Source organism: Pelobates fuscus, chromosome 5 (genome assembly GCF_036172605.1).
Source record: "Pelobates fuscus isolate aPelFus1 chromosome 5, aPelFus1.pri, whole genome shotgun sequence".
Lineage (NCBI taxonomy): Eukaryota > Metazoa > Chordata > Amphibia > Anura > Pelobatidae > Pelobates > Pelobates fuscus.
The window spans coordinates 184,434,966-184,447,599 of NC_086321.1; the positions used below are offsets into that span (position 1 = coordinate 184,434,966).

The window sequence follows — 12,634 nt, forward strand, 5'->3', positions numbered from 1 at the left end:
GGTGAAGGAGCTTAGCCTCTGCTATGGCATAGCGATTACCGTGTATTATATTATGATTCTTTTGAGCATTGACCAGTGCCTACTGATGTTTATACCTGCTTTCAGGTGTACGGACGGGTAAGCCTTCAGTTCCTCAATAGATTTTAAACATGTTGGGGCGCCATGGCGTTCCCCACTGACTAGGAAAACTGTGTCTATCGGTGTAGCAGTTACGCGGCAAGAGGTAGTGATCTATTGCATGTTTAGCTTAGGTCTAGATCGAGGTTCTGAGCGGAGTCCTGTGTTGTACATATATCAGTCGTGTGGAGCAGTAAGTGGATGTCACGTTGGGGCCCCCTCTGTGGCGACAAAGTCAGTTGGCACAGGCTAGGCCTCTCATGTTATACATGTTAAACACAATATTTAAAAATATTTAAAAAAAGGGCGATTCTAACAAGACATAAGGGCAAATACTGCATCATAGCGATTATATGACACCTCTTGGGGAAGCGTGCTGTGGAGAGCCCCGGTGTAGTGATGGGCTTGTAGAGGGTGTATATAAGCAAAACAAGAAATCCTAGGCGTACTGGCTACGTTGCCATATTTGGCCCCATGACAATAAAGCTGAAACTACTTTTTGACTCTCAGGGGGATTAACAGGGTTTGGTTAACTAAGATAGTTAAACTGCGATAGTACAATAGAGAAATATACAGTTTGTGGGTGGAAGTAAAACAAAGTATTAGTTTTATGAATCAACTTAGGTATTAATAACTCGGTTGGAGCATACTGGAGAGTGGCTTGTGCTCTGTTGCCTATGCCTGGTAACTTATGAATCCGACTAAAAATAAACAAATGCAAAGCTAATGGGGGAGTGTAACAGTAGGAAAATAAAATGGAAAAGCAATACTGTGGTATGAGTCTCTTTTGGTCGAGCGGAAGTCAGCCGTGGGTAATCCGTGGCTGGGGTGCCGGTATCAGGTATGGGTGAACTGAGTTGGCCGGTTACGGGCACCGTTGGTAAAAGTTCCCTTTATTGGGGCAACAGGTGGTGGGAGAGCAGTTCCACGGTAAGTGGCGGGTCAGGGCGTTGTCTCGGCCCTAGTGGCAGAGGCTTGGGTATTGTGCCTCCGCGTGCTCTAGGTTGTGGGCGTGCTGTCAGTTCATCATGAGGGATGGGGTCCAGTTGTGCTGGGGGCCAGGTATTGTCAGGGTTCATCCCGGTTTTGTCGGGTTGGTCGTTTGTGTGTTCAGGATGTGTCCACAGCCCGAGAGGTGTGGGCCCTGACCCTGGGTACAAAGTCCCGTGTGGCCTCGGGGTTCCAGCCGTGTGGGTTCGTTGGACGAAGCAAGTCCAGTGGCAGTCCTAACGCCTGCAGGTGGAGTGCTGCCTCTGGCAGGTCATAAATGGTGATGACCGTTTCCCCGTGAGGTATGATGAGTGCCCGAGCTTGGCTCCAGCGGTAGCTGATATTCTTCTCACGTAGTTGGGAGGTAAGGAGTCGGAGAGTCCGCCTCCAAGCGAGGGTTCCCCCGGATAAATCCGCAAAGAAGGCTAGGGCCATCCCCTCGAAGTTATATGGGGTATGTCCCCTGGTGGCCGCCAATACGGCTGCTTTGTCCCTAATGCTTTGGAATTGTAGCACTATGTCGCCCGGAGCTGCGGGTGGTGCCTTGGCAGGTATTGGGAGACGAAATATTCCCTCGATTTGTGTCGCTTTAGCTTGTTTCGGCACAAGTATGGCCGACAGGAGTCGCCTTGCAAAATGTGGGAGTTCGTCCGGCGGTACTGACATCTCTACTCCCCTGATTTTCAAGTTTTTCTGTCTTCGTTTGTACTCTAGTGAGTCAAACTTTTTCTCGTGATTGCAACTCTGTTGTGTGAGCTCTTCAACTGTCTGCCTCAGTTCGGAGATTTGTGTTGTATGGGTCTGCGTAGTATTTTCCATCTCACCGAGACGGTCTGTCAGTCCCCGCAGGTCTTGTCGGAGCAAGGCCACATCCGCCGAGATTTTTGATTGGAAGTCCGCCATGATCTCCCTGATGGCTGCAAGCGTCACTGGAGCGGCATCGGGTGTCTTGTGTGGGGGCTCCGTCCTCGCTGTTGGCTGCCGCACTGTTGTCAGTATGTGGTCTCCATCTTCCTCATCCGAAACTCCGTCGGAGAAGTCGGAGCAGCCGCCATGAAGGGACGCCATTGCGGCCTCCTGGACGCCTCGTGCTTGCTGCCAGAGGTCCCCGATGCTTCGCCCCTGTTGGGGTCTGTCGGGTTTTAGTCTCTTCGTCTTCTTGCCCATTAGAGCTATGTTAGGGTCTTTTGGGTGCCCTTTGTCTCGTTTTTTAGGGGTTTATTTTTGTCGTTTCGCCGGAGCTCTGAGGCCATGCGACTTTCCTCTCCAGTGGTTAGGCCACTCCCCTCAAAACTGCTTTATTTAGCTAAAGTAATTTAGGTGACTATAGTGTTCCTTTAATGTAATGTGGTTGTTTTTTTATGTAACAAGAAATACTTGGAAGTAGAGAGAGTAACAGATAATATACAGGGGTCAAGTCCTGGGGAAAAAAGTGTGGGAACTCACCCAAGATTCCCGCCCCCTCCCCCCCCCCTTAAAAAAAAATAATTACACTCCTATGCATATAGTGCAGTGCAGGGTGTGTATAATGGATGTAGTATGTTTGTAGTGAATGCAGTGTGTATAATAAATGTAGTGTGTTTGTAGTGAGTGCAGTGTGTATAATGAATGCAGTGTGTTTGTAGTGAGTGCAGAGTGTGTATAATGAATGTATTGTGTTTGTAGCGAGTGCAGTGTGTGTATAATGAATGTAGTGTGTGAAGTGAGTGCAGTGTGTGTATAATGAATGTAGTGTGTGTAGTGAGTGCAGTGTGTATAATGAATGTAGTGTGTTTGTAGTGAGTGCAGAGTGTGTATAATGAATGTAGTGTGTTTGTAGTGAGTGCAGAGTGTGTATAATGAATGTAGTGTGTTTGTAGTGAGTGCAGAGTGTGTATAATGAATGTAGTGTGTTTGTAGCGAGTGCAGTGTGTGTATAATGAATGTAGTGAGTGCAGTGTGTGTATAATGAATGTAGTGTGTGTAGTGAGTGCAGTGTGTATAATGAATGTAGTGTGTTTGTAGTGAGTGCAGAGTGTGTATAATGAATGTAGTGTGTTTGTAGTGAGTGCAGAGTGTGTATAATGAATGTAGTGTGTTTGTAGTGAGTGCAGAATGTGTATAATGAATGTAGTGTGTTTGTAGTGAGTGCAGAGTGTGTATAATGAATGTAGTGTGTTTGTAGTGAGTGCAGAGTGTGTATAATGAATGTAGTGTGTGTAGTGAGTGCAGTGTGTATAATGAATGTAGTGTGTGTAGTGAGTGCAGAGTGTGTATAATGAATGTAGTGTGTGTAGTGAGTGCAGAGTTTGTATAATGAATGTAGTGTGTTTGTAGTGAGTGCAGAGTGTGTATAATGAATGTAGTGTGTTTGTAGTGAGTGCAGAGTGTGTATAATGAATGCAGTGTGTGCTGGATGAAGTGTGTGTGCTGGATGATGTGTGTGCTGGATTGTGTGCGTGTGTGTTGGATGATGTGTGCTGGATGGTGTGTGTGTGTGCTGGATGATGTGTGTGTGTGCGTGCTGGATGATGTGTGTGTGTGCGTGCTGGATGGTGTGTGTGTGTGTGTGTGTGTGTGTGTGTGCTGGATGATGTGTGTGTGTGTGCTGGATGATGTGTGTGTGTGTGTGCTGGATGATATGTGTGTGTGTGCGTGCTGGATGGTGTGTGCGTGCTAGATTATGTGTGTGTGTGCGCTGGATGGTGTGTGTGTGTGTGCGTGCTGGATGGTGTGTGTGTGCTGGATGCTGTGTGCTGGGGTGTGTGTGTGTGCGCTGGATGGTGTGTGTGTGTGCGTGCTGGATGGTGTGTGTGTGCTGGATGCTGTGTGCTGGGGTGTGTGTGTGTGTGCTGGATGATGTGTGTGTGTGTGTGCTGGATGATGTGTGTGTGTGTGTGCTGGATGATGGGTGTGTGCTGGATGATGGGTGTGTGTGTGTGTGTGCTGGATGATGTGTGTGTGTTGGATTGTGTGTGTGTTTGTGTTGGATGATGGGGGGAGCATTTTTTTTTTTTTTTTACTTTATGTGTCTATATATATTTTTTTTTAATCCCCCCTCCCTGCTTCTTACCTTGTCAGGGAGGGGGAGATCGCCTCTTGGTCCGGTGGGGGGAGCCAGCCGCTGTACACAGGGGCCATCACACGCTGTGTTCCCTCTCCAGAACTAACTCTCGCGAGACTCGCCTGTGCGGAGCGTTGCCATGGTAACCCGTGGCAACGCTCCAACAGCCGCGGGTCTCGCGAGAGTTAGTGCTGGAGAGGGAACACAGCGTGTGATGGCCCCTGTGTGCAGGTAGCACGGCCGGGCCTGCAGGATCACTAGCGGGAACGGCGTTCCTGCTTCGTAAAAAGTGCAGGAACGCCGTTCCCATGCGTTCCTGCAGGACTCGAGCCCTGATAATATATTTAACTGATTCACAATGGGGCATAATTGGGTCTATCCCCTAAGGTCCAAAGGGCCGAGTATCGAATGGGGCAAAACTATCTGATTCTGTTGGAAGCCGAATGCTGCCTGATGGCTGTAATCTGGGCCTGGATATGAAATGTCCAAACTAATTGCAAGTGCATCCTTTAAAATTCCTTTGAATTAAAGAAAAGCTGAGTTGATTCCCCCCTACTATTTAGTAGGTGTACCCCAACACACACAACATTTTTTTTTTCTGCACAGCTGCTGTCTTGCTGTCTGTAGCTGTAGTACTGGGGGGTTAGGCAGGCAGAAGTCAGTAAGGCAGGCATGCTCTGTCGACTTAAGGGGATTGGAAGTCAACTTCCCAGCATTATGACTGACAGCTAAAGGGTGTTTGGCTTCCACTTGTAAAAGTGCTGATTTCTATTTAACTTTTTTATTTTTTTTTAAATGACAAACTCCATACACATAAAGCACTTCAGAAAGCGGAATTACTTTATGCATCTGTAGTGTGCCTCTAACATGCCTTATAAAATTCACACCTACATGCTTAAATGCAACATCAAAAACAAATTGCAAAATTCAAGTCATAAATAGCCGTACTGGGACTGTAGCAGAACTGGACATGTTTCCAAATCCACTACTTAGAACTTCATTTTGTTTTCAATTCTTTGCACAACATTCTTTTGTTTAGGGAATAAACTATAGAGGTTTATTCATTAAAGGCAAGCACTAGTGTTAGGAGTACGAAGCTGTATTTCCAATTTTATAGTGGTCTTTGGCCCCCCTTCCCTCGCAGTTCCCACCATAAAGAGTTAAATAAATCTTTATTCACTTACCCAGGTCCAGTGCCGATATTCCTCGGCTCGGGGTCACTGTCCGCCTCCTCCAACATTAAGCTCCGCACACACATTAGACCTTCCCTATATGAAGGTATTGCCTCAATGCTTTCATTTGTGGTTTTCTATGACTCTGGATGCCCTCTGATGCTGGATGTCAAACTCGTGAAACTCCAGGAAGTGATTCTAGTGGCTGTCAGGTACACAGCCACTAGGCAGTCTTAGTACTGCAATGTAAACATTGCAGTTTCTAAAAAACTGCAATGTTTTATATTGCAGGACTAAGAGGGGCAAGGACATTGCACCTAGACCACTTCAATAAAATGAAGTGTTCTGGGTGCCTATAGTGTCTCTGTAGAATGTGGAATGTGGAATGTGGAACTGTGGAATGTACTTAATTGAAATATTAATTGTAAATTAGAAAAGCAGACCTGATGGGTCAGAGAAAATAGGGCGCCCCCTAGTAAATACCCATACATATATACAGAGGTTAAAACATAACTTTTAATAATTGCTGTATAAAAATATAAATGCCTATAATAGGAACACAGAAAACAAAAATAATAATAAAAATGGGAGGATATAAATAAGAGATCGTGCTGGATGGGGATAAATATCCTAAAAGAATCACCTAAAGGATACTAAGTAGATTATTTAGTACCTCAATGTAATTCCTATAAAATGCAATAGACCCTCCATCTAACACCCACTAACAGAAACCAAAAAACGGAATCTGATGGGGTGAAAAAGTAGCAAAAGGTAGCCTACTTGGGAGGGAACTGTAGCAAAGAAGGATAACAAGGGAGGTCAATGTACCGTATGATAGAGCACTGATCTAGATGGATACAATGTGTCAAAAGACGATACAGCTACTAGAGGACAGCCTCAGGGGGCAAGGGAATAGATCTGGCGTGGAAAGAGCATTGAATGTCTGACATGTGGCGCTGAAAAAAACTAACCAGCAGCCATACAACGATGTCTAATAAATAAAAAAGGAAGAAATTGCTCAACACACACCCCTTCCCCCCTGCCTCTAGTGTAACTTGCTCAAAATTCTAAGCTTACTAGCTAATCATCCAGAGAAACAGTCTCTTAAACTATCCTCCCTGCCTGCCTGACACGTGTTTCGGCGCCACTACATGCGCCTTCTTCTGAGGCTAAACTTTTAGCCTCAGAAGAAGGCGCATATAGTGGCGCCGAAAAATGGGTATTTACTAGGGGGCGCCCTATTTTCTCTGACCCATCAGGTCTGCTTTTCTATTTATACATTTTTGTAAGGGTTATCCCCTGGTCTGGCCGCCCCTGGACACACATTTAGTTGTTTCCCTTTCTGGGTATCCAACTCACTTTTTCTTAATTGTAAATTATACACACAAATAATTGATTTGAGATTATTCTAGAATTCAGCCTAGACACAGATTTGCTAACCTATATTTTACAATACACATTGTAATTCATTACAATTTGGTGCTTAGTATATTTGTATATATTATATGTGTATATATTGTCTATGATGCAGACATGCTGATGCTGGGTCCATTGAGTGAGCACTCAGAAGAGAGAAGTCCAATCTCCCCTTAATATCAAGCCAACATCCTAATATAAGCAGATATACCGCAGGATATACTTATAGGGCCAAAACAAAAGGCCATATAGCGTTAAAGGAAAATCATTTCGAATTCCCTTCCCAACCAGCTTCATTTAAAATAGTTTTCTTTAACACAGTACTCTGTCTAGCAGTTTAATCAATAAATCTTTTTCCAGGCTTTCTTTACTTTGTAGTGTTGCCTGTTGATATGGATAAGATAATTATTATTATGTAATATAGCTAAGCTAAGATTGCTATAAGGACCCTACACAATTATAGATGGGGTGCAAGTGGACTAATTGTACAGTACCATAAAACGTTTTGAAATCACAGACTATTATATTTACAAGGAACGCATAGGCCACTAAAATACATTTACATGTACTTACTTGTCAATCGATTTGTTTAATGTGATGGCGGTGGATTTACATTTGTGTTACAGTGTTACACTGTATGATCTTCCCTAGCAATCATTATCCACCATACCTGCAAGCATTAACACAGTCTTATGGATTTTGTGCTGTGTGCAGGCCTCTGTATAAACCGGCATTACAGGAAGAAAGACGTGCAGCCTTACTTTTTACCCCTCCTCTTTTTGGTAGTTCTGTAAGCTTTTTTTTTTTTTTTTTTTTTACATTTAATGTCAGCAAAGTTGACTTCCTTATTGGGAATTTTCATGCCTTCTGTCGAGGGCTGATAATATTTCTGTTCTTTACTATAAAACTATTTGAAGTCTCAAATATTTGTAAATATTTATTTCTCTTACAAGTTTTCCCTTATTTTTTTTTTTTAAAAGATACAAGAACAAGCAGTTAGGGAAAACAGCAGTATCATGTAAAATGCAGTTGAATTATGTTGGACTTTCACTAACATTGTGCAGAGCAAAATAATACAAATCTTGAATATGTTCAATCTTTCACATGGAGGGGCTGTTGGGTAGAATGGGGAAATAAGACAAATGGAGGGGCTAGTCGGAGGATGAGACACATGGAGGGGCTGGGGGGAAATTTTCGCAAAGGACCCCTTTGGCAAGCCTAGCCACTTCAGACTATGGAACTAGTTCCCTAAAGGTTGTCCTACACACTGCTAATATGTTGTAATTGAATGTACTTTGTATTCCGCCTGTAAATGAATGGTTGCATGTATTTCTATGGTATTCGTATGCTAGCAGCCGATCGCCGCTAGCATTTACATGGTCGTTTCACGAACAGCAACTTTACCGACTGTTCGTGAAACGAATTAGGTACCGAACGCAAGCCCACACACTTAGAGGCGTGTGGCACCAATTACCCGATTGCAACATTGTTGCATTCGGTAATTAAGTGGATTCTTAGGTGGCCGTCGTTCGGCTACCGACCACGCGGCGGTCGGCCATCTTGGATCCTTTGTCTCCCCCAGCGGTGTTTGGTCATCGAGTGCATGGAACTAAAAACGGCTACTCGACGGCACGAACACCTCTGTACTTCCAGGCTGTTCGGGAGCTCCGGTCTTCTTCTATTGGGGGACCCATTGGTGTTCGGTACTTTTTAAACAAATTAAATAGATGAATGTATTTCGTGCGGCGTTCGGTTAGTTTAGCTGGGATCTGAGCGGTATTCCCACGAAACGTGCCCACAGACCCCAGCTATCTACCGAACGGCTGTTAGTGCAAAATAGACAAATATTGTTCAAGTTACAGATTTTAATGTGAAATGCCGGTTCTGCTGCACGAGGGGATAATCCACTTAACAGTATATTTCAGTGGGAGTATCCCTCTCGTGCAGCGGTGCCTGATGGGAAACATGTACCAAATGTTAAGTCCCCCATGTAGTCCCTTACTGTATCACCCCTGCTTTGTCAGTAAGGCAACCCCTTGCATGGGGACTTGCATAAATACTGGAAGTTCTGAATAAAGCTGCTAGTTGACTCCCAGGCTGTGTTTCGTCCGGTTATTGGGAGGATTGGGGATATTGCCTTACTTTTCAGCGCTGACTGTGGATTTACCTGTTATACCAGCGGAGATCGTGGATTCTAATATTGCACTCCGCTACAGCTCCGGTGGTTTCTAGTTACAACTCTGGGCTTTAGTGTATGTATCTAGTGGTTGCATTGCATACCGTCACACATTTCTCCTCTGAAAAACGGGACTGGTGGGCGGAATTCTTAAGGGGGCATTGCCAGTGATACATGTCGCTTGTGACACTCACACACGAGCAGGCCACCTCATCCAAAATGTCAGCCTGAAAAAGGGACATGTCCACCACCTGACAGGCAACCTGACCAGCCCCCAGCTATGAGGACCATGCAGGAAGCGCTTCTTAATCACTCCCTGCATGACACTAGTGCCCGCTGTACATTGCGAGCAAGTCTATTGATATTTTACTCAGATACGGGACACCAGGGAACTAAAGCGCCTCAAAACCAGGACTGCCCCACCAAAAGCAGGACAGTTGGGAGGGATGCTATCCTGCATACATTCTATATACATGCTCTGTGTATCACAAACATTCTGCAGCACATACATTTGGCATATGTTATACACACATAAAATACATTCTATATACATGCAGCATAAACATTCTGTATATATGCATCATATACATTCTATACAGGGCCGCCACCAGAAATTTTGGGGCCCCTAACTCAGCTCAGGGTCTGGGCCCCCTGGGGCCCGCCTCCAAATATGCCCACTGGGTCAGTGGGGGATCCAGAGCCTGATCTCGGGAGGGGCACTTGTAGATTATTTAACTAAATAATCCAGACACAATAACCACTACAGCTCAGTGTAGTGGTTATGGTGCCAATAGTGCCGGGACCCCCTCCCAGAGTAAGTAGTCAAACCGTTTAAGAACAGTTTGACAACTTACCTGAGGTCTGCTGGGAAATGGGGCTGTCATAGGGCATAGGAGCAGTGGTGTGTGTGAGTGGTGCAATGTGTGAGGGGTGCAGTGTGTGTGTGTGAGGGGGACAGTGTGTGAAGGTTGCAGTGTGTGAGTGAGGGCGGCAGTGTATGTCAGGGGTGCAGTGTGTGTGTTAGGGGGGCAGTGTGTGTGTCAGTATGTGTGTGTGACAGTTGCAGTGTATGTGTGTATGGGGGGGCAATGTGTGTATGGGGGCAGTGTATGTGTGTATGGGGGAGTATGTGTGTATGGGGGCAGTGTGTGTTTGTATGGGGGCAGTGTGTGTATAGGGGCAGTGTGTGTCTATGGGGGCAGTGTGTGTGTATGGGTGTGGTGGAATCTCGGTAAAAATAAATTTAGTAGGCCGAGATTACCACGTGGCATGTGTACGTGCATATGCTGACGTATCGATCAGTTGGTTGCACGAGGCAAGATACGATCAGTAGTGTACGGAGCATGTGCAAGAAAACAGGATATAGTATTCCCCTCCTCCATTGTGCTGGACAGGCCATGCGGTCAAGCAGGAAGTTAATTCTTATTTGTATTGATTGGTCAAGAGAATGTGCGGGTGGAGCTTAATATGGAAGGAGTAATGTGCCTATATAAGGAGCCTGCACTATTGTCCGGGGCTCAGAACTTGCTGTATTTTGGTGACATTAGTCCCTCTGAGTCCCGATCGGTGATCCAATAAAGAATCTCTTCCTTCCTGAAGAAACCTGTGTCCATCTCTCTGTGCTTGGCTTCCGTCAGTTTCTCCGGTATCATTTGGTGCATTGGCCGGGAAGCTCATCGTTCAACGGTAGCTGAGAGGCAGAGGCGTGAGACGGCCTATCTTTGCCCACGTTCTCTACGGCTGCACCCCTGAACTTCTGCGTGGACCTCCCTTCGTCTCGGCGCCACTGGTCTGTTGTCCAGGAGATCATCGGCCTCTACGTAAGAAGTGCTGGGGTGTCCCCGTCGATGAGTGTGAACTCAGGTTCAGGAACGAGGAGGTAAGACGACCGCTGTTTTAGACGGCGGACCCACTAGGGGTATACCGATTGTGCGGTAGGCCCAAAAGGGGTTTAAATCTGTGTATGGAATCTGCCCCCTCTGTCGGATGGAAGGAGCGAAGGCGCACCGCTCAATCGAACGCTCTTTAGTAAGACCGTTTGATTTGGTTTGGAGTCAGGCGGGGTCCTGTGTAAATAGCCCTAGCCGGACACCGGTGTCTTGTCTAGACTAGCGTTCTAGGGTGTATATTACGTTCGCTAGGTCGGAGGGACCGGGAGACTAAGCGGCGCCTGTGTAAATTCGGTTCGCTAGATCTCAACCTATCTTGGCTAAGTGGGAAGGCGTGTAAATTTGGAACCCACTAGATTTTTGATAGAGTAAATAGACTAAGAGGGTTCTGTTGTAAATTCCGCCCTCTAGTTCGCTATATGTGGTGCTTGGGCAGTGTGGCTAACCAAAACGGGTGTAGATAGTTTTAGGTAGTCCATTCAAGGTACTGGCCAATAATTTAGTTGGGATTGTATATGTGTTAAAGATTGTTAGTAAAGTGTATATCTTGTTAGATAGCGTGAGCTCAGCCGTCTAGCGAGAGTGTTAATAGTGTGTTGCTGTATCATAGTGCACGGTACCATAACCCTGTATATTTACTGACACTGTATATAAGTACTAATCATTGTCGTCTATTGCATGTTTAACACCATAACTACTAATAATTGTATTGTGACCTTAAATTGTGCTTTGACCTATGCTAACCGTACTGTAACCGCTGTTTGTAAAAGACGATGTTACTGGGATGTGTTATAGACGGGTAATTCATATATAGAGAATTATAGCGTGGGTGACTGTATAGTTTCGCCAAGGGGCATAATATTGATTATTCTAGTGACTGGTGTAACAGCTGTGTGTGTACGGGAATTCCCTGAGTGTTTATTGTGTTATTGTGTACGTTTCACTTGGTAACCGTACCACGTGGTGCTGTTGCCGAAGGAAACGGGTGTGACTGTTGAATAGAACGCGTGCATAGTATTCGTTGTCAACGACGTTCCATTGATAAGTATGGGCGCGTCGGAGTCAACGATTTTGGATCCCTTAGGTTGTATGGTAAAGAATTTTAAAAAGGGATTTAAAACATGTGATTTTGGGGTTAAAATGTCTCCTGTACGTTTGGTCACCTAGTGCACTTGGGAGTGGCCTACTTTGGTTGCGGCATGGCCGCCACGTGGTAGTTTGGATCCAACTCTGGTACAGCGTGTACACGTGGCTGTATCAGGGAGGCCTGAACTTTACGGACAGTTTCCATATATTGATTGTTGGAGACAGGCCGTAAACGACTCGCCAAGATGGATTCAGATATGCCACGAGGAGCAATGTCGCCTCATGGTGGCCAGGACTTGTTTGTCCACTAGGGCTATGGTTAGGCCCATTTTGGACACGCCCCCTGAGTCCGAGATCCCTTTGCCGCCCCCTTACTTCCCTATAGGAAGAGGTGACGCGAGTGCAGGAAGTTCTATACCCCTCCCCTCATTGCCCCCATCCACTTCCGCTTCCTCCTCCAGTACAGAATCCACCCCCCCTCGTATTAAACCTTCCCTTCCGGAACCAGAACCAACCCCCGTTAGATCTGAATATCCTGATTTGGCGCCACTTCAAACTTCCGGTCAAGCTTCTTCTAGCTCGGCCGGGAGTATTCTATTTACCAACTTTTCCCAAAATCAAGCTCCCACATCCTCATGCCCTATTACCCCCCGACTGGAACCTCTAACCGACGGCTCTTTACGTAGTCCTATACTAACCCGACAACTGACCGGTACCCAACAACTCAAACATTACCAGATGCCTC

General features: G+C 45.7%; 1 protein-coding gene across 2 annotated transcripts in view; it reads right to left on the reverse strand.

Annotated features, from left to right (window-relative positions):
* LOC134611195 (receptor-interacting serine/threonine-protein kinase 3-like) overlaps window positions 1–7,471 on the reverse strand; it is an 80,583-nt gene extending 73,112 nt beyond the window's left edge. For both annotated transcript variants that reach the window (XM_063454834.1, XM_063454833.1), the window contains exon 1: window positions 7,312–7,471. The gene's annotated coding sequence lies outside the window, so the exon portion shown is untranslated. The remainder of the gene's footprint in view (window positions 1–7,311) is intronic.
* Window positions 7,472–12,634: the final 5,163 nt, after the last annotated feature.